General features: G+C 42.6%; 1 protein-coding gene and 1 long non-coding RNA gene across 6 annotated transcripts in view; one reads left to right on the top strand and one right to left on the bottom strand.

The window, feature by feature from the left end:
* The first annotated feature begins 49 nt into the window (after positions 1-49).
* plaat1 (phospholipase A and acyltransferase 1) overlaps positions 50-21543 on the top strand; it is a 28443-nt gene continuing 6949 nt past the window's right edge. Inside the window, exon 1 of one of the 4 annotated variants that reach the window (XM_068041482.1) lies at positions 50-85. The gene's annotated coding sequence lies outside the window, so the exon portion shown is untranslated. Of the gene's footprint in view, positions 86-20389; positions 20554-20655; positions 20701-20875; positions 20940-21543 lie in introns of those variants that run through there. The other 3 variants (XM_068041479.1, XM_068041480.1, XM_068041481.1) reach the window with 3 other exon arrangements.
* Positions 8834-21522, bottom strand: LOC137374901 (uncharacterized). 2 transcript variants are annotated; one of them, XR_010975916.1, is made up of 4 exons: positions 21462-21522; positions 20841-20913; positions 10384-10478; positions 8834-9125 (listed from the first exon to the last, which is right to left on the bottom strand). It is a non-coding gene; the product is annotated as an uncharacterized lncRNA (long non-coding RNA). The 2 variants fall into 2 exon arrangements; XR_010975917.1 differs by lacking the exon at positions 10384-10478 and having other exon boundaries at positions 20752-20913.

The following is a 21543-nucleotide window of genomic DNA, read 5'->3' on the forward strand; positions in this document are numbered from 1 at the left end:
CACAATGCTTGGAAGGCACCGTTAGAATCTCAAATCTCTACTCTGTGATCCTTCATGATGAGAAACAGATGGAGCTCCTAGGTTGGTGAGTACTTCTCTGTTTGCTATCTCCCAATGTTTCAGGGCAGGGGCTCAAGAATCCCCTACTGAGCCCCCAATGAGGCATCTCAGCACTGGCAAAGGCAACCATTCTAACCCTCTGCATTTTCTTCACACTAGTCATTCAAGACAGCAGAAGGCAGTTGCTGGAGAAGAGGCGGTGACTGGAAAATTGAGCATGTCACGTTGCTATTTAAGAAAGGTGGGAGAGGAAACCAGGGAATTATATCAATTAGTTTAACATCTATTGTTGGGAAATTACTAGAGTCTATAATTAAGGGTAGGGTGGCTGAACACCTCAAAAATTTTCAGCTGATCAGAGAGAGCCAGCATGGATTTGTAAAGGGAAGATTATGCCAGACGAACCTGATTGAATTTTTTGAAAAGGTGACTAAAGTTGTGGACAGGGGAATGTCAATGTGTGTTATTTATCTGGATTTTCAGAAGACATCTGATAAAGTCCCTCATAATAAAATGTTGCCTGAAGTTGAAGGTCATGGAATTGAAGGCAAATTATTGACCTGGTTCGGAAATTAGTTGAGCATCAAGAGACAGAGAGTAGGGATAAAGTACTCGAATTGGTAGGATCTGACTAGTGGTGTCCCACAAGGATCTGTGTTGAGGCCTAAACTATTCACCGTATTTATTAATGATTTAGATGATGGGATGGAAAGCCACATACCCAAATTTGCCGATGACACAAAGATAGGTGGCAATGTAAGCAGTGTAGATGGAAACTTAAAACTACAAAGAGTTATTCATAGATTAAGTGAAAGGGCAAACCTGTAGCAAATAGATTTCAATGTAGGCAAATGTGAGGTGATCCACTTTGGATCTTAAAAAGGATAGAAAAGGGTACTTTCTAACTGGTGAAAAGCTAGAAACAGTGGAGGTCCAAAGAGACTTGGTGTTCTAGGTACAAAGATCATTAAAATGCCAGGAACATGTACAGAAAATAATCAAAAAGGTGAATTGCATGCTGGTCTTTCTGTCTAGAGGTGTAGAAGTCATGATTCAGCTATACAAAGCCCTGTTAGACAACACCGGAAATACCCTAAGCAGCTCTGGGTGCCACACCTTAGCTGAGGTATATTACCCTTAGAGGGAGTGCAGCATCGCTATATGAATGATAACTGGACTTCAAAGGATTACACAAACTGTGGTTGCGTTCCCTGAAATTTGGCAGCTTAAATGTGATTTGATCAAATTTTTCAAGATACGGAGCGGGGAGATAGAGAGAAACAATTTCCATTGGTTGGGGAGTTTTCTTTTTATTAATTTATGAGATGTCAGCATCACGAGCAAGGCCAGCATTTATTATCCATCATTAATTGCCCTTGAGAAGGTGGTGGTGAGCCAACTTCTTGAACTGTTGCGATGCATAAGGTATGGATACTCCCATAGTGCTGTTAGGGAGTATTTAACCCAGCGACAGTGAAGGAACAACAATATATTTCCAAGTCAGGATGGTGTGTGAACTTGCAAGTGGTGGTGATCTCATGTTACTGTTCCCTTGTCTTTCTAGGTGGTAGAGGATTTGGAAGGTGCTGTTGAAGGAGCCTTGGCAAGTTGCTGCAGTGCATCTTGTAGATGCTACATACTGCTGCCATGTGCATCGGTGGTGGAGGGGGTGAATGTTTCAGGTGCTGGAGGGAGTGCTTTGTCCTAGATGATGTTGAGATTTGTGAGTGTTGTTGGAGCCACACTCATCCAGGCAAGTGGAGAGAATTCTATCACACTCCTGACTTGTGCCTTGTAGATACCGGACAGGTTTTGGGAGCCAGGAGATGAATTACTCACCGCGGAATTCTCAGCCTCTGACCTGCTCTTGTAGCCACAGCATTTATGTGCCTGCTCCAGTTAGTTTCCTGGTCAATGGTAACCCCCGGGATGTTGATGGTGGGATGTTTCAGCGATGGTAATGCCATTGATCATCAAGGGCAGATGGTTAGATTCTCTCTTGTTGGAGATAGTCATTGTCTGGCAAATGTGTGATGCGAATGACATTTACCACTTATCGACCCAAGTCTGAATGTTGTCCAGGTCTTGCTGCATTATGACATGGACTGATTCAGTATCTGAGGAGTTGCAAATGGTACTGAACATTGCACAATCATCAGAAAACATCCCCACTGCTGACCTTATGATGGAGGGAAGGTCATTGATGAAACAGCTGAAAATTGTTGGGCCAAGGACACTACCCTGAGGAACACCTGTAGCGATGCCCTGAGGCTATGTTTGGCCTCCAACAACCACAGCCAACTTCCTTTGTGCTAGGTATGACTCCAACCAGTGAAGGGTTTTGCCCCCCATTCCCATTGACTTCAATTTGGCTAGGGCTGCTTGATGCCATCGTCAGTAAAATTCTGCCTTGATGTCAAGGGCAGTCGCTCTCACCTCACCTCTTGAGTTCAGCTCATTTTTCCATGTTTAGACCAAGGCTGTAATGAGGTCAGGAGCTGAGTGGCCCTGGCGGAACCCAAACTGAGAACGGTAAGCAGGTTATTGCTGTGTAAATGCTGCTTGATAGCACTGTCGATGATACCTTCTATCACTTTGCTGATGATTGAGAGTAGACTGGAAGGGCGGTAATTGGCCGGATTGGACCTGTCCTGCTTTTTGTAGACAGGACATACCTGGGCAATTTTCCACATTGTCAGGTAGATGCCAGTGTTGTAGCTGTACTGCAACAGCTTGGCTAGGCGCACAACTAGTTCTGGAGCACAAGTCTTCAGTACTACTGCCAGGATGTTGTCAGGGCCCATAGCCTCTGCTGGATCTAGTGCCTTCAGCTGTTTCCTGATATCACATGGAGTGAATTGAATTGGCAGAAGACAGGCATCTGCGACGCTGGGGACCTCAGGAGGAGGCCAAGATGGTTCATCCACTTGGCATTTCTGGCTGAATAAGGTTGCAAATGCCTCAGTCTTGTCTTTTGCACCAACATGCTGGGCTTCATCGTTGAGGATGGGGATGTTTATGGAGCCTCCTCCTCTGGTTAGTTGTTTAATTGTCCACCACCATTCACGACTGGACTGCAGAGCTTTGATCTGATCCTTTGGTTGTGGGAACGCTTCGCTCAGTCTATAGCATGCTACTTCCACTGTTTAGCATGTGTGTAGTCCTGTGTTGTAGCTTCACCAGGTTGGTACCTAATTTTTATGCCTGGTGTTGTTCCTGGCATGCTCTCCTGCACATCATTGAACCAGGGTTGATCCCCTGGCTTGATGGCACTGGTAGAGTGAGGGATATGCCAGTTCATGAGGTTACGGATTGTTGTTGAATACAATTCTGCTGCTGCTGCTGGCCCACAGCGTCTCATGGATGTCCAGTTTTGAGCTGCTAGATCTGTTCTGAATCTATCCCATTTAGCTCAGTGGTAGTGCCACACAACACAATGGACAGTATCCTCAGTGGGCAGATAGGACTTTTTCTCCACAAGGACTGTGTGATGGTCACTCCTACCAATACTATCAGTGGCAAGTAGATTGGTGAGGGCTAGGTCAAGCAGGTTTTTTCCTTTTGTTGGTTCCCTCACCACTTGCCGCAGACCCAGTCTGGCAGATCTGTCCTTCAGAACTCGGCCAGCTCAGTTAGTAATGGTGCTACTGAGCCACTCTTAGTGATGAACGTTGAAGTCCCCCACCCAGAGTACATTCTGTTCCCTTTCTATCTTCAGTCCTTCCTCCAGGTGGTGTTCAACATGGAGGAGTACTGATTCATCAATTGAGGGAGGACGGTAGGTGGTAATTGGCAGGTTTCCTTGCTCATGTTTGACCTGATGCCATGAGACTTCATGAGGTTGTTTGGTAGTACCGAACTTGAGTATTGCAGAAAAAAGCGACATACTGTTGAAGCTTTTCATCTTATACTCATCAGGACATACACAAGAATGTCAAATTTCAAAGGCAGCAACAATTTATTCTGCATGATAAAAGGGTGCTAATTGTTTGGCAGGTCGACTCTGATTCGTCAAAGAGTTGTCATGGAGACTGCAACAGTGAGTTATTGTCCTCCACACTTTTGTTTAATTCAAAAAAGGCACAATGCCTAGACATGTTCCTTTTGCCTGCAGAGGACAGGTCCCCGCGAATTAATATATGTAGCTTCTAGCAAGTGTAAGTGAGCCAAGTTGTGAGCCCGACTGATAATTTTAAATTGGTTGTTAGTGTAATTCTTAACATACTGGGTATTGTTCAGTAAGGCCTGTCCAATTGCGGAATCACATCTAACGGTAGACATTGTGTTCTGAGTTTTGCAAGTACTAGCTGGTTGAGTACAGACAGCACTCTGCCTATTGCAAACAGCCAAAGGGTCATGCTGTTTGATATGATCCCCCATCATTGGGACGTATGGCCTATGTACCTGGCATCACACCGGCACTGGAATTCATATACCACATTACTCATTTGTGTGGTAGGCAGAATGTCTTTTTGGCTTGATGGCAGCAACATGTTAGTGCAAAATACTACTTGTGTTGCTGTTGCATAGTAGCAGTGTGAAATGGCTGGCTTCACCTGTTGCTCAAATTTTTGAGATACCTTACCCTTCCAGGGCAATTTAAGGTAGAGTGGGCACTTTTCAGGTCAGAAATGGCCTTAGGCCCATTCATGAGTATGCACAATACACAACAAGCAATGATCTAATCGGGGTAGCCATTATACCACAGTTTAGCTTTGTTGCGCCCTATTTCAGCGTCAAGCTTGCACGGTGAACAAATGGCCCGGGCCCTATTTACGAGCTTGCTGATTGGGCATTGGGATTCCTACAGCTACACACGCTATAAGACTGGCCTTATCAACTAGTGCAACAATGTGTTTTAGTGCATTCCAACAAGTACTCCCTGCACTCTGGGGAAGCCAGCAATCCTACAGAAATTTAATGCCCTCTGCCTTTGCTTCTCCGCGGGCATGCCATATCTGATGAACTCCCTAGACCTAGAGGGCCTATCGAAGCAAACCCTCACTGCCTCTTGAATAATCCTGCACAGGCTCTGTTATATATGTATATATTGTTATACTATCTGTAAAGTGTTAGGAACTAATTAGCTAGGAACTAGTTGTTAAGTGTAAGTGTTCCAGTGGGGGGGGCCTCATTCACTGCTGCACTGGGGAGTCATGTTATATGTAACACAAGAACCAGTGAAACCAGGTTCTACAGCACAAGCATGGTGTTAAATAAACAAGACTGACTCCAGCCTTTTCCAAGTTTAAAGTGTGATTCTTTCTAACATCTGGGAACCAGAAACAACATAAAGACAAAACATGGTGGCAGCGAGTGTCTGTGAGTAAACCTAGAACATTTTTAAAAGTATCAGATTGAGAAAAGTGACCCAAATTAGTGCCAGAGAGAGAGAGACAGAAAAACTGAGTGACTCGTGCGAAACTGTAAAAAAAAAGAGCGAAATGTCAGCCGGGACAGGAATGAATGCACTGCTACAGCCCATAATGAATTGGGAAGCTGATGATGTCGTAGAGGCATTTGAGAAGTTTAAACAAAAGTGCAATTTGGCATTCAATAGTTTCCTAAAAGGCATTAGTGAAGAGGAGAGGGTCAGCTATATCCTTCTGTGGGTTGGAGATAAAGGATTAAATTTATTTAACAGCTGGGACCTAAGCGAAGAGGACAACAGAAACCCAGACAAAATTTTTGAAAGCTTCAGCACCCATCTCCAGCCAAAATCAAATCATCCGATATACCGATATGAATTTCAAGGCCTCAGACAGGAACTAGCTGAGCGTATTGACAATTTTGGAGCAAGATTAAAAAATGCAGCCAGAAAATGTAAATTTAAGGAAACAGATGAATGGCTGATAGATCAGCTCATTTGGGGTTCTGCACATTCCTGAAGTACAGAAAGCTCTAATCGGACAGGACAAGCTCGCAATATTGCAGGCTGTAGATACTGCCAGAGCACATGAAGCCACGAGCAGACAGATGAAGACTCAGACCTCCCAAATGGCGAGCCTTTAGTTAAGCTAAGAGACAGACAGCAGGGTCAATGCAGTGAAACAACAACTGAAGAATGTACACCAAACATAGAGAAAGATCTTTTGGCAGTTGTGTATGGATGCGAGAAGTTCCACGCATATCTCTATGGGAGAAAGTTCACAGTGGACAGTGATCATCGTCCACTGGAGCAGATCTACAAGAAAAATCTATGTAAAGCACCACCAAGACTGCAAAGGTTACTCTTGAGGCTTCAGAGTTATGATTTTACTCTGAAATATTAGCCAGGAAGAGAAATGGTGCTCGCAGACACCCTATCTCGGTTGTCACCACAGGAGAAACATGAGATAGAAGATCTAGGCATAATGATTCATCACCTAGTAAACATAACACCACCAAAAGTGAGTCAAATTAGAGATGAGACCAGCAAAGATGAGGAGTTACAGATGCTACACCAGCAAGTGATCCAGGGATGGCCTGATAGGATACAGCACACACAGCCAGCAATATGGCAGTACTGGCCTCAGAGATGACATCTCACTAGAAGATGGTGTTCTGCTTGCCGGATCCAGAATAATCATACCCAAAACAATGCAGGAAGAACTTCTCCAAAAGATACACGAAGGTCATATGGGAATGGAGAAGTGTACGCTCAGAGCCAAATCAGCTGTGTACTGGATAGGCAAAGATATCGAACATATGGTGTCTACATGCAATGTATGGCAGAAGTACAGACACTCACAACAGAAAGAGGAGATGATAGCTACTGAAGTGCCACCCAATTATGGCATACTGTAGGAGTCGATATATTCACACATAGTCAAGAATGGTATCTCATAGTCACAGACTACTAATCAAAATTTCCTTTAATCTGGAAGGTGAAAGACTTGAGAGCCACAACAATAATCTCAGCAGTACGAGTTCTGTTTGCTGAGCAAGGAATTCCTGAACGGTTAATATGTGACAATGGCACCCAATTTACATCCAGAGAATTTAAGGAACTCGCTGACCACTATGGGTTGAACACCATCACCTTGTCACCACACTACCCACGGGGACACGGATTTATAGAAAGACACGTCCAGAAGGTCAAAAGAACACTTGTGAAATGCCAAGCGACGAAGGAAGACCCAAACCTAGCCTTATTGTCACTCCGATCCACACCTCTCAAGGCTGACATGAAATCACCTGTAGAGCTGTTAAATGGAAGAAAATATGACAACTCTGCCAAGCAAATACATCCTTCAAGTGACCAGGAGGAAATGAGACAAAAACTCACTGAAGCACAGGTAAGAGGAGAGCAACACTTCAACAAATACGTTAAATCTCTACCTGAACTGCTGAAAGGACAAACTTTACACATACAGGATCCAATCATAAAAACCTGGAGCCCAGCAAAAGTTGTTAGTGAAGCTGAGACTCCAAGATCAGATATCATTGAGACCGAAACCGGTAATCAAATGAAAAGGAACAGAATCCATATTCGACCTACACCTGAGCTGGAACAAGAGAAAAGACCATCGACAACACCGGAAACATCACTATCCAGCGAGACAACATCACCAGTAAGTGACACAACATCGCCTGTACAGCGTGCCAACTCACCAGTAAGAGCAACAAATGCAAAATCTACAAGATGGAGGCACAACATCTTTCCACCCACCAAGCTGAAATGAGGGGCTGGATCCATGGGAAACCCCTCGAACTGTATTGGGAAAATTTTGTGTGCTGTAAAATATAAAGATGTATATGGCATGAGAAATGAAATGGAAGGGTTGTGAGGCAACTCATGATTGTATTGAAGGAAACTGACCTCCTTTGCACTGTTTGTAATTTTTGCCTTGGTGCTGTTTGGAACTGTTTTGTCATGTATTTTTTTACAGATTTTTATGAATAAATTTTATTTTGGAAATTAAAAAAAAATCTTTCCACCCAAGCGATACCGTGAATAATATTTTTTTTTAAATACACGCTATAAAAGACTCTAAAAAGGGGTTCAGATTATTTCCACAAGTTGGATGATAATCTTCTTTATTTATATTGACAGTTAAAGTGATATGGGGCATTATGTTTTACAGAAAGAGGAATGTTATATATGTATATATTATACTATCTGTAAGGTGTTGGGAACTAATTAGCTAGGAACTAGTTGTTATGTGTAAGTGTTCCAGTGGGAGGCCTCATTCATGGCTGCACTGGGGAGTCATGTTATATGTAACACAAGAACCAGTGAAACCAGGTTCTACAGCACAAGCTGTAATAAACAAGACTGACTCCAGCCTTTTCCAAGTTTAAAGTGTGATTCTTTCTAACATCTGGGAACCAGAAACAAAATAAAGATGAAACAGACTCTTTGTGAATGTCTGGAAGGATCCACACCTGTAAAAGTTGAGTGCCATTGTTAGCTTCACTTCTACAATCAAGGCTTTTCTAGCTGTGGACTGGGGCTTTAGGTCATCACAGAGAAAGTTGTAGAGTCATCATGGGCCTCCTTGGTGTGGATTTATGGATTAGAAACTGCACTGAAATAATGACATTCGAGCTGCTGGACATAGTTTTAAAAGGTATTTGCACTTTTTAATTTGCACTATGGGTAGGTAGAGGTTTTTAATCACCGTTCTCACTGATGATGTGGTTAGACTGTACAGTTAGACATCCCCTGGAAAGTCTCCAGGTTGGGTACCTGCATGTTCTAAGGGTTTCTGTTCCCTTCCCCCTTACAATGATTCTTGAACCCCAGAATTACAAGAACAAAATACACACGACAAAACGGGTTTTGGTTCAACCTAAATTTGTTACTTTATTCGACCAATAAAACCACAGTACAAACTCCTCTATGATTTGACTGAAACTTATAATCACCCACACGGCTGGTCGTTACCGATGTCGATTGTAGGCCTGGATCTGGAGATGATCGGTCCCTGTCCTTCTTCACCTGACTGCAGTCCCCAGAGTACAATCCCTTTATGATCTGACTGAAAACTTACAATCACCCATTCAGATTGTCATTACCAATGTTGATTGTAGGCCTGGATCTGGAGATTTTTTTTCCAAAAAGAGACTTTATTCATAAAAATCTGTAAAAAAAAAATTACAAAACAGTTCAGAACAGTTCGAAGTTGACATTCCAGAAAGTGCAAAAGAAATCAGTTTTCTTCAAAACAGAACATGGGTTGCCTCACAACCCTCCATTCCATTATACATGCAATGTACATTTGCATTACACAGCAAAACCATATTTTGGTGCATACAGCCCGAGGGGTTTTAAACAGGTTCCAGTCCCTTGGTTCACTATGGCGGTTCACTATGGCGGGAGGACTTTACACCATGACCTCTCCCCATTGAGCCTTTGCAGTGTCTGCCCCAAGCTTTAGTGCGTCCCTCAGCACGTAGTCCTGGACCTTGGAATGTGCCAGTCTGCAACACTCGGTCATGGACAACTCTTTGCACTGGAAGACCAGCAAGTTTCGGGCAGACAAAAGAGCGTCTTTCTCCGAGTTGATGGTCCTCCAGCAGCAGTTGATGTTTATCTCGGTATACGCCCCTGGGAACAGACCAGAGAGCACAGACACCTGTGTTACCGAGCTGCTCGGGATGACCCTCGACAAAATCCACTGCATTTCTTTCCACACCTGCTTCGTAAAGGAACATTCCAGAAGGAGGTGGGCTACAGTCTCTTCCCCACCACAGCCACCTTGAGGGCAGTGTGTGAAGGCGGTGAGATTCCAGACATGCAGGAAGGATCTGACGGGGAGGGCCCTTCTCACCACCAGCCAAGCTACGTCTTGGTGCTTACTTGAAAGTTCTGGTGATGAGGCATTCTGCTAAATGACTTTGGCAGTCTGCTCGGGGAACCATCCGACAGGATGCACCATTTCATTTTCCCTGGGGCCTTGAGGACATTCTGTGCAGAACACTGCCCGATGGATTGGTGGTCAAAGGTGTTTTTCAGCACAAATCTTTCCACAAAGGATAGGTGGTACGGCACGGTCCAACTGGATGGAGTGTTCCGCGACAACGTGGCTAAACCCATCCTACGCAACACCAGAGGTCGGCGCTACATCGAGGGCTGAAGGGCCTGTACTGCGCTGTAATGTTCTATGTTCTATGTTCTAAAGGTGGCCATTAGAATGAGGGCGATGTTGGGTCTGTTTTTTTCCCCTTTATCCAGAGGTTTGAACATCGTGTCCCTCCGGGCACGGTCCATTTTGGAGATCCAGATAAAGTGGAAAATGACTCAGGTGACTACTACAGCGCAGGAGTGGGGTATGGGCCAGACTTGCGCCACGTACAGCAACAACGTGAGCACCTCGCACCTGATGACCAGGTTCTTACCTGCAATGGGGAGAGAGCGCTGCTCCCACATGCTCAGTTTATGGTGCACCCCGCCCCTTCCGAATCATATCCTCAGCACCTTCAGGTAGTCTGACCTGACGGTGAAGGGGACAAAGGATCAGTCAGCACAGTTCCCAAAGAACATGGCCTCGCTCTTGCAGCGATTTACTTTGGCTTCCAAGATCAGTTCAAACTGGTCGCAGATGCTCATTAGTCTGCGAACGTACAATGGATCTGAGCAGATGACGACATCCATGTACAGGGAGGTTTTGATCTGAGTGCCTCTGCTGCCTGAGATTGTCACCCCTCTTATGTCTGCATCGTTCCTAATGGACTAAGCAAAAGTTTCGATACAGCAAACAAACAAGACAGGGGAGAGAAGATAGCCCTGTCTGACTCCAAACATGACAATTAGCTTGGGGTTCTTGCAGTTCCATGTGTATTGGCAGGAAAGAAAAGGTCAACTAACTTCTCATCTCCATTTTGTTTACAGGAAAGTGTCCGTTTCGGGAGTGTTTGGCTATGAGCTTGCCACATTAAGTTTCGAATAGAAACATTATTACTTCAATTAATCTACAAATTGAAATAAAGAAAATGAAAAGAAAATAGCCTTGTCCAACAAAACCACTAAAATATTGAGTCGAAGTTCTGTTATGTGTCACCAGTCTATAAATAACATTGCTAATACTGTCATAAGTGAAGATTTGGACGCATCAGCACAAATACTTGATTTACACTGGTCAAACTCTGAAACTGTTTCTGTGTTCTATAAAGTGATCTAAGATATGTTCTTGTGAAAGAAGGAGTGGCTAAATAAAAAAAAAACCCATCAAAGACATTTCAGGAGGTGTTTGACCACTAAACTGCTCCCCTCCCAGCTACACTGCTGCTTTTTAGCTATTTTGTTAAAGAACAACAAAGACAAAAGTAGATTTAAAAGAAAAGCACTTGAAAAGTTAAGGGTTAAAGAGATATAGTGGAGAAGAACTAAGGTGAAAGAGAACACCTTGTAAAATAATGGAACCAATTATCAGAATAGGATCATCTATATGACAATAACTAGTCAACGTGGCTCAGAAGGGGAGGATCCTACCTGACCAACCTTCTCATATTCTTTGATGTGGTGTATCTCACCTTCCAAAATGCTTTTGATAAAAAGGCTATTAATTAAACTCAAAGCTGTGGAGATTCAGGGTAAACACTAGGGGCTGGATTTTATGGGCCCCCCTGAGGTGGGGCCAGAGGCATTGGGAGGGCAGAGGGCCCATCGCCTCCCCATCGCCAAGCGATCTTCCCGGGGGCGGGTTAGGCCAATGCCAGCCTTCCCGCCCAGAGGCTAATTGAGGCCCTTGGGTGGCCTATTAATGGCTAATTAAGGGCCTCTTCCTGCTGCCACTGGGATCTGACCCATGGTGGGGGCACCTTGTAAAATGTGGCACCCTCCCTGACGGCTTGGGGTGGGGTCCCTCCTCCGTGGGCAATCTATGGCCCACAGAGGACCCCCACCAGGAACAATTTCAACCCCCCAGGATCCCCTTCCCCCTGGACTGTATGACCACCCCCTCGTCACCACTCTCCCTACCCCCACCTTCTGGATTGGCCCTGACAACCCTGCCTCACCGACCTCTGGTCCAGGGTTTCAACGTCCTAATGCCTATTAGGAATAGCAGTGGTCCCAGAACTGAGTCCTGGGCACCTCTGGGGCACCCTATGCAGTACTTCTTCCTACTCCTCCAACATATATTTACTGTTTCCTAATCTTCAGCAAATTGTTTTAATGCAGTCCTAGGGCTGGATTTTGTGTAGGAGGTGGGGCTGCTGGCACCGGATCAAAAAGGTGAGGGAATCCTGCCTTTTCCTGTCCCCCAGAGCGATGCTCCGGTCTTTTTCCATCAAAGTTTCACGAACCAGGATCCCTGTCCCTTTAAAGACAGGGATTCCAGCTCCACGAGCTGCCAGTGACTCAGAGGGCCAGTAGCTCAGCAGTATCAGCAATGCCACCGGTTTCTAATTTACATGCATGACCTGGATTCAGAAACTCAAGTTTACAAATTAGTTTCCAATTTGGAAGGGCAAGTGGAATTGGAGGAAGCAGCTCACAAACAGCAGAACGGCTTTGACAAAAAATGTAATCTTTTGTAATTATTTGTTCATGGGATGTGGGTGTTGCTGGCTGGGCCAGCATTTATTGCCCATACCTTAGTGCCCTTGACTACTGAGTGGCTTGCTAGGCCATTTCTTTAAGAGTCAACCACATTGCTGTGGGTCTGGAGTCACATGTCGGCCAGACCAGGTAAGGATGAAAGATTTCCTTCCCTTAAGGACATTCGTGAACCAAATGGGTTTTTACAACACTAGAACAAAGGCAGATTAAATTTAGTATGGAGAAAACATGGGATGGCAAAATAGGTAACACAGGTACTCCCATGAATGGTGCTGAAATAGTTAAGGATGCAGCTGAAAAAGACCTAGGAAGCTTAATAAATTTACATGAAACATGTTCAACCAATGCAGAATAGCAATCGACAAAACCAAAAGAATACTCAGCTACATAGCCAAACTTGTAGACTATAAGTCTGAGGAGGTAATGCTCAACTTTTATCTTGGATTGGTTAAATGTTACCTTGAATACTGCATCTAGTTATATTCATCAAGCAACAAGAGAGAAATTCAAATACTGCAATCAGTGCAAAGAGTTACTATGGTAATCCCACAGTGTCAGGGATCTGAGTTGTGAAAAAGACTGGAGAAACTTGGGTGTTTAGACCTAAAAGGTGGTGTCTGTGTGGTGATGTTAAGGGTATGGAGAAAGTGACTCTGGATTATTACACTAAATTAAATTGCAGATTTGGAACTAGCGGACATCAGTTCAAAATAGTAACTGTAAATTTTAGGTCTGATATCAGGAAATTCCTCTTCACAGCAAGAGTGATTAATATGTGTAATAAACCTCCAGCCGAATATTGGAGGTGCATAAAGATTTCAAGATAATTACTGATGAGAAATGTCATTTGGCCCCTCTTAATTCATCCAGAATGCTGCTCTGTTACAGCATCCAACCAGCTTCTAAGTGATTCCAAAGTTTTCATCTCCGCTGCTCTCTCCAGGAGTTCATTCCATGTATTGATCACTCATTATTTGAAGAACATCCTATAATATGCCAGATGCCTCCTTTCAGGGTTGAAAAGCCCACAGTTCTTCTGTCTTTCCTCATAACACATTAAATGAAAATCATAAAGGTGTGCAGGAAATTGTACAACAGAATATTTCTCAAAATTCACTTTACTTTGTCACTAAATCCATTGGATTTCTGGAATTAACTTAGTTAAAATATGGCACTCAACTCCGAATGGAGTTCCCAAGACATGGGACTTCAGGTGTGCGGCCAGAATATCGACGTGGGATGGCCACCAGGACAAGGTAAGTTGATTTGCATCTTTTTAACTTAATTTTAATATTGAAATGAAGGCCCCACCACCGAGCGGCACTGGGGGGGGGGTTCACACCGAGGCCTTGCCGCCGCCGGAAAAATGCGACTGGGCTTTCTCGGCATTGCGGGTTGTGGCAGGCCCCGCCCCCGCCACAACCCCAATGCCAGAGGCCTCATAAAATTCAGCCCAATTTGTTAGAGCTGGCTAGGAATCTACTCTGCTTCCTGCCTGAAATCTGGCAGAATCATGGCCGAGAATGGCAGGCAGTGAAGCATACCATTGCCTCAACCATGATTTCCCTCCCCCTGTCTCTGCCCAGATTGCTGCTGGCTTCCCAACAACCACATGCAAACAGCAGTGGAGTAGGGGCCTGCCAGAACTGCGAAGGGGATAATCCCTGGTCGGCACATTGAGGTATGAATTACATACACAACAAAGGTAAGAAAGGAAAGTAAAAAAGAGAAAAAGTTTGCAATTTCAGGATTGTTTTAAATAGACTTGTAGAGAGATCAGGTAATTGGAGAGTTGCTTAGTAATTTGTGCACACGCTGAATTATAATATTCTGGTAACTATTAAGTACAGAATATCTATGAGTCTGATGGTTACATCTTGCATCTATGGCTTCCACTTACACTCTACACGTGGTTCTGTACATGTTCTGTTACATCACTTCCTGTGATGATGCTCACAGACTATTTACATATTCTACCCAGTAACAACCCTATATTACATTATACTGCACATGTCACGCATACTGAAAGTGCAATGATACAACAATCAAAACCCCCCAAAAACAAACAACGTAAAAATGAAATCCAAGCAATTTCATTTTTTCCCTTTTGGGGAGGTGTCATCACACCAGAAGTGCATTGATACTTTGTCTTTAAAAAATGAACTTTCATTTTAAAAAGTGAACAATGGTCCAAAATGGCCACCGAAGAAAAAGGGATTGTCCTTTTGTGTATTTAACTGTCTGACAAAGATAAAGGACCAATCTTCAAAGCTAAAAAGTGTCAATTGAACCCATCCTACACCTATCCTAAAACATTCCAGAATTGAATGTCTTCCTCTGAAACAAAGAAGGTGTGAAGTAGCCACATTCTGGCCATTGTGCAATCATCCTGGGGAAAAGAACAGAGTGTCTCCTAACAGGAGGTGAGAGATAACAGCTTGGACTTAAAAAAGACAGCCAGAGAGAGAGAGAGAAAAAGACGCATCATCTAAACAGCTTGTGTTCCAGCCAAGCCAGAAATGCATTGCTGCAGAAACCTACATCTACATTATACAGCAGTGAGAGCTAGAGGTAATCCACCATCTTCAATTGAACCTTCAATCAAGAGAGAAATCTAAAATCATCTCAGGCCTGCATCCATCAAAAACTTGATTTCCAAGAGAATTCAACAGGTTTATCATAACCTTTCCCCCCACTAAAAGCCACCTTCCTTTTCCCTTCTCTATTTGTCTCTTTGTGTGTGTGTGTGCACGCGCGTGAGTGAATGTGTGAGTGGATGCGGTTGCGACAATTTCGCGATAAGGCGTATTGATCAATAAGCAATTGACTTTCAGCATTTAAAACCTACAAAAAAAACCTGTCGCTGTCCCTTTATTTGAAAAATAAAACACCAAGGGACCAAACGTTAATACAAATACACTTGCTGTGGTTAGGTGGGGAGTTGAACAGTGGGAACCACGTGGTTCCCAAATACACACAATTGAGCTGAGAGCATTGTACGAGACTTTTGATAAACTATAATAAACTATAGCACAGTGGCTGTTACAGTCAATTCTATAGCCAGCTGGCTCAGTTCACAGTTCTTTTACTTCTGACTCAGAAGGCTGTAGGTCCAAACCCAAAACACAAAATTTGACTGACATTCTAGTGCAGTACTGAGGGTGTGTTGCATTGCCAGAGGTGTTGTCCTTTGGATGATATGTTAAAATGAGGCCCTGTCAACCTGTTTGTATGGTTTAGGAGAAAGTTAAAAATTGCACAACACTACTGCAGAAAGCCTAGAGGAGTATAAAAAGTGCAAGGCTGAAATTAAAAAGCATATTAGGAATGCAAAGAGAGGGCATGAAAAAATATTACCTATAAAATCAAGAAAAACCTAAAGATGTTTTATAAATATATAAAAAGCAAGAGGCTAACTAAGGAAGGAATAGGGCAATTGGAGACCAAAAAGATAACGTGTGGAGGTGGAAGATGTGGGCATGGTTCTTAAGAAATACTTTGCGTCAGTCTTCACAAAAGAGGTGGACGATGCAGACAATGTAGTGAAGGAGGAGAAATATGAAGTATTGGATGGTATAAACATAGCGAGAGAGAAAATATTAAGGGGTTTAGCATCTTTGAAAGTGAATAAATCACAAGCCCAGATGTGCTAAAAGAAGCAAGGGAGAAAATAGCAAAGACTCTGACCATCATTTTTCAATCCTCTCTGGCTACAGGCGAGATGCAAGAGGACTGGAGGACTGCTAATGTTGGAGCATTGTTTAAAAAGGGAGGAAAGGAGAGACTGAGTAATTACAGGCAGACAGCCTAATTTTAGTGATGGGCAAATTATTGGAAAAAATTTTGAGGGACTGTCTAGACAGTATAAATCATCATTTAGAAAGGCACGGACCAATCAAGGGCAGTTAGGATGGATTTGTTAAAGGAAGATTGTGTCTGACTAACTTGACTGAATTTTTTGAGGAGGTAACAAGGAGGGGTGGTGAGGGTGCTTGAATAGTCTACATGCTTTTAATGAAGTTCCACATGGTAGACTGGTCAGCAAAGTAGGATAATTTTGTTGTTTATTAAACCTCATTTAAAGTATATAATTGGCCTTATTGGAAACTTGGTAAAACATTTAAAGATATGTTGTGACCAGTGGATTAGAAGGACTAGAGAAAGACAGTGCATTTCTCTAACCTCGCTCGTAATAGCATGTGCTCAACACCAATGGGCACCTCATGCCCATTGGATTCCTGTCAGTAATAATGAATAACATTCAATACACTTGTCCATTTAGGGTGGGCATATTGGAAAAGATATTCAAATAATGGAAATATGTCATTGTATATATTTTCTATATATATATATATGGATGCTAGGAAGACTTGTTCATCTCCAACACCCAGTGTTGCTATGGCAGCAGAGGGGAGAATCTAACTTTTAAAAGCATGGGAGCATGCAATCAATTGCTCACAGGCTAAAACATGAAATAAAAAGGTTTCAATTATTACCAGCAACTTGAAAGCTGATGGCAAACTTATTCTGAAACAGGCTTCCCAAGCCTTCCAATACCAGAAAGACACCCCAGTTCAGCAAAAGAAAAATATCTGGGCCAGTAAGTTTTTCTGACACTGACCAAAATGTTACGGTATTTTAAATATCTGAAGTAAATAGTTTTGTCTGACTAGGGTAGCTGTATGTTTTTTTTCGCTATATAATCATCTATCATCAAATGTTTAATGTATTTTAATTTAAAGAAATTGGTCTGGGAACTGAAATAATGAGAAGCAATATGCAGTTCCACAAAACAGTTTGACAGTTTGCGGTTTCTTTTTGTTAATGAAGTTCCTAATTGAGGAATTATCTTCTCACTATGTTATCTCTTGTATAATTGATCAATGGTCAAGTGGAAACTACAGCATCAATTGCTATTAAAATGCTAGTCAAAACAATCAATCCGCGAGTATCATCTGTCCAGGATTCTTGTTTATTCAGAAGGTTAGGGAAAGAAGAGAAGCCTTACACATAAACTCCATTACTGTAATTAAGAATTTGTATGAATCAGTAATTTGTTGATATTCTCTTAATGCGTTTCATTAGACACAAATAAAATTGGTAACATTGGGCTGAATTTTACCAGCCTTTCGACACCGTGGGCTGCAGTGGGGGGGCCCATAAAATTCTGAGGGGGGAGGCCTGCCTCGACCCCTGGCGCCGAGAAGGGCCCGCCGCATTTTACTGGCGGTGGGGGGACCTTGGTGCGGCCCCCCACCCCCGCCACCAAGTGGTGGGGCCTTCATCTACATATTTAAATTAACCTAAATTATATGTAAATGCACTTACCTGCTAGCGACGGCCATCCCATGCCGATTTTATGGCCACTGATCGTACCTTGTGAGCCTTTGGAACTCTGCATGGAGTTCTGAGGCGAGACCCTGGTGGGGAGGGGGGAGGAATAAAATTTTCAGGGCGGGAGGGGTGGGGGAGAGGGTAGAACACTTTTTAGTGGCTGTGGGGATGGTGGGAAGGGGTTGAAGGGCAAATGTTAGAAAGTTGGGGGGAAAGTTCAGTTAGAAAATAAAGTGCGATTTGTTCATTTCAGGCAATGAAAAGACCATTGGGGGGGGGGTGATTGGGGAAGAGCCTACATCACCTAAATATTTACTTAATAAAAATTAATTATAGCACACCTTTAAAAATTTAAATCTTTGCTAAGGACTTGAAGCCCTTTAAAAATGGCTCCAGTATTTGCGTGGTGGCACCGGACGCTGTTGCCAGGGACGTGGCGGCTACCCCCTCTACGTCATCGGGGGTGACCGCTCCACCCCCTCTATTTAAATCAGCCCCACATACGTAATGTTGTAGGGGCCATGTTGGAAGGCCGCCACTCTCACAACGTGCAGCCGCACTGATAAAATTCAGCCCATTAGGTCTAAATTTAACAGGATTGTGTCCATTTTTATGGGCCTAAAATTGGTGCAATAACCAATTTAGCAGTGCAGAGATCTGTGACCAATGTACATGGGAGTTCAGGTCACTGCTAAATTGGTTGGAGCCTTTATTTAGGCAGCCATAAGTGTAGGCCTCATTTCAAAATTGAAATGAGACTTCTGTGCTCATTTCAGACCCGGACTCTTAAATTGGTTTGCTCCAGTCAGAGCTTGTGCACCTTCAGCAGCCTCGCCAGTGATCCATAAAGAGAATACTATAGGTTGCTCAGAAAAAGGCTCAAAAACTTCCAAAATTTTGTTTATTGTGAAGTTGGAAGTAGCAGGATGGCTTCTCCTGGCTCCACAGAACAACTGCAGGCAACTATCAGCCTGCACCCACAATCATCTTCCCCTCCCCCTTAACACCTCTTATCCTTAGCGGGGGCCAAAATTTATAAGGCCCTGACAGATGAACTACATTGGGTGCCTGATGAAACAAATTGAAAAACAAATAAACTGATCTGTTCTGTAAAGGAGATATTTCATTAATGACAATCTGATTTTTGTATACTTGTATTCATCTGTGAAAGAGTACAGCATGATAAATATGACTATATAACTATGACTGGGCCAGCAGTTCAGTAATACTTGTCCGTGTAGGGCAGTATTGTTAATAACTGCTGATGGTACTGTTGTAGATTCATGGAAGCCAGTGTTCTAACTGACAGATGCACATTCCAGAAACAACGAGGTTTCTGCCCTAATTTTGTGCAAAAGCTAATTTTTTTCATAACAGTAGTTACAGCTGAGAGAAAAGGGATTACATTGTCTATTGCACAAATTACATTCATCAGCTGTGAAAGAAATATAGAATATGCCCTTTTGGGCACACGAAAGAATGTCCTTAAGTTCATAGTTGGTGACATTTTGCTAATATATGAAATAGAGTGATCTCTCTAGAAAATTAAATCCATCTCTAAATTCATATTAGAATGTTGTATCACTTTTCTGATAATCTATACATATATATTCCTGTTTCTATTTTTCATGTGACACTGATATGCCCTCTCACTTCACAGACTAATATATAAGATTACTCGGCCAGTTAGTCCAACTGCAGTTTTGGTATTGATCTGCAGAGGCACTGAGTGGAATTAGGAGCATCTTGATTTTTTAGCACAAAACATGCAGGGTCTGAGATGACCAGAAGAGGAGAAAAAAATGAATAAATGTTCAAGCAATACAGACTGACAATGGTATCTTTTCAACATTAGTTATACTGCACTACACAAGTAAATTTGGTAATATTAACCTGTACTAGGCATTAATATGCTAGGGTGAGAAAACTATTTGCATAGAATGTGTTGTGTTAGGGAAAAGAAAAGTTAAAATAATAGAGAGAATGGAGTATAAGAGGAAAGGGAGGCACCTTGTGGACATTTCTTAATACTTTGTGTTTGTTTTAGTTGTTTAAAGTTAATATTACCTCTGATATCTGAATCAATTATCACTGTAAAGTTAGTTTACTTCCGCATCAAAATGTGTGTGAGCTGAATAATGAATAGCTGAAGGATGGCCCAAGAAGCCTCTAAGTCTATTAGGTGAGTAGGGGTTGTTTTAGATTCACCAATAAACTCAGTTAAACTCGCTACTGCTGCTTTAACAATAACAGAAACACATACTGATTCGGAAAAGAAGGCTAAAAATAGTTTCTCACTTTTTCTGAAGATTATAATGACCCATCTGACCTCGTATGTTACATTTTAACTTACATTTCGTGAACGAAAAATAGAAATCCCCCAGATTCAGCCTTTGTTGTGTTGGTGAATGAATTAAATTCCAGAAAATAAAAACACAGTTCAGTGGACGTGACAACTCTTCATGCGCGTTCGTTTAAAATTACCATAACAATATTGGGAGTGACAAGCTTCAGCGCACACGGCAATGCCACTGGTGTAATCCTTGATTTATCTGCATACGAGTTTCATGCTGCTTTAAAACTTCACGAATGCTTTTGCGCCTGTACAGTAATATCAGCCTTGAGCAGGACAAACACTTAAAACAGTTGTGTGGGATGTTCAGGTCACAACAGTAAGTTGGTTTGCTATGTATCTTCGCAGCAGTAACATCGGCAAAAGCAGCCAATATTTTATCGCGTGGCACTAAAACTGGTGCCATTTTCAAACCAGTAGTCTCTATGACAGCTGGCTGCGGAATGAATGACGCCTCGATCATTCGGTTGAGTATTTATAACTTGTTTTGATGCAAGTAACGTTCGGAATCCCATACCTCAGCCGATTTATTCGGACTGCTAATGATTATGAATCCGACTTTTAATTTGGAGCAATCATTTGATCGTGTCTTTCACTAAATGTTACCTTCTCCCAGGCTGAAAGGTTGAGAAGCAGCTTGATGCCAGGCGAGGCTGGAGAGAGAAGCTATAACAGGAGACTGGAAATAAAAAAGCGTTTGCATTGGTATCAGCAATACTGTCACTTCATATGATTTAATGTGTAAAAATCCTTACCGATATTTGTTTTTAAACACGGTAAACAAGTGCCCTAATCATCAAGATATGCAACTTTTAGCTTGATATTTACACTGTTCTAAGTATGTTACTGTGTTGAGTTATTTAAATTAAGTCTTGCATATTTTGATAATGTCGTGCTTGACGACAAATTAGAATACTTTTAACTCCTAAATTTAGAAATTCGCGCTGTATACAGTACATAATTAAATGTTATAATTCATCATAAATGATTTGGGGGCATAAGGGCTAATACCAAAATTTGCCAATTACATCAAATTAAGGCAGATGATAAACTGTGAGGAAGTGTGTAGCTGACTGCCGGAAGACACAGGTTCGGCGATTGAGTAGATATATTATGGTAACTGCACTATAACACCTTGCCTTTTGTTATCTCTTGCCCCACCCCCCGCTTTATTTGCTGAAAACCTATTACATTTCTAACCTTTGCCAGTTCTGAAGGGTTACTGACCTGAAACGTTAACTCTGCTTCTCTCTCCACAGATGCTGCCACACCTGTTGAGTATCTCCAGTATTTCCTGTTTTTATAAGGT

Source organism: Heterodontus francisci, chromosome 11, assembly GCF_036365525.1.
Source record: "Heterodontus francisci isolate sHetFra1 chromosome 11, sHetFra1.hap1, whole genome shotgun sequence".
Classification (NCBI taxonomy): Eukaryota; Metazoa; Chordata; class Chondrichthyes; order Heterodontiformes; family Heterodontidae; genus Heterodontus; species Heterodontus francisci.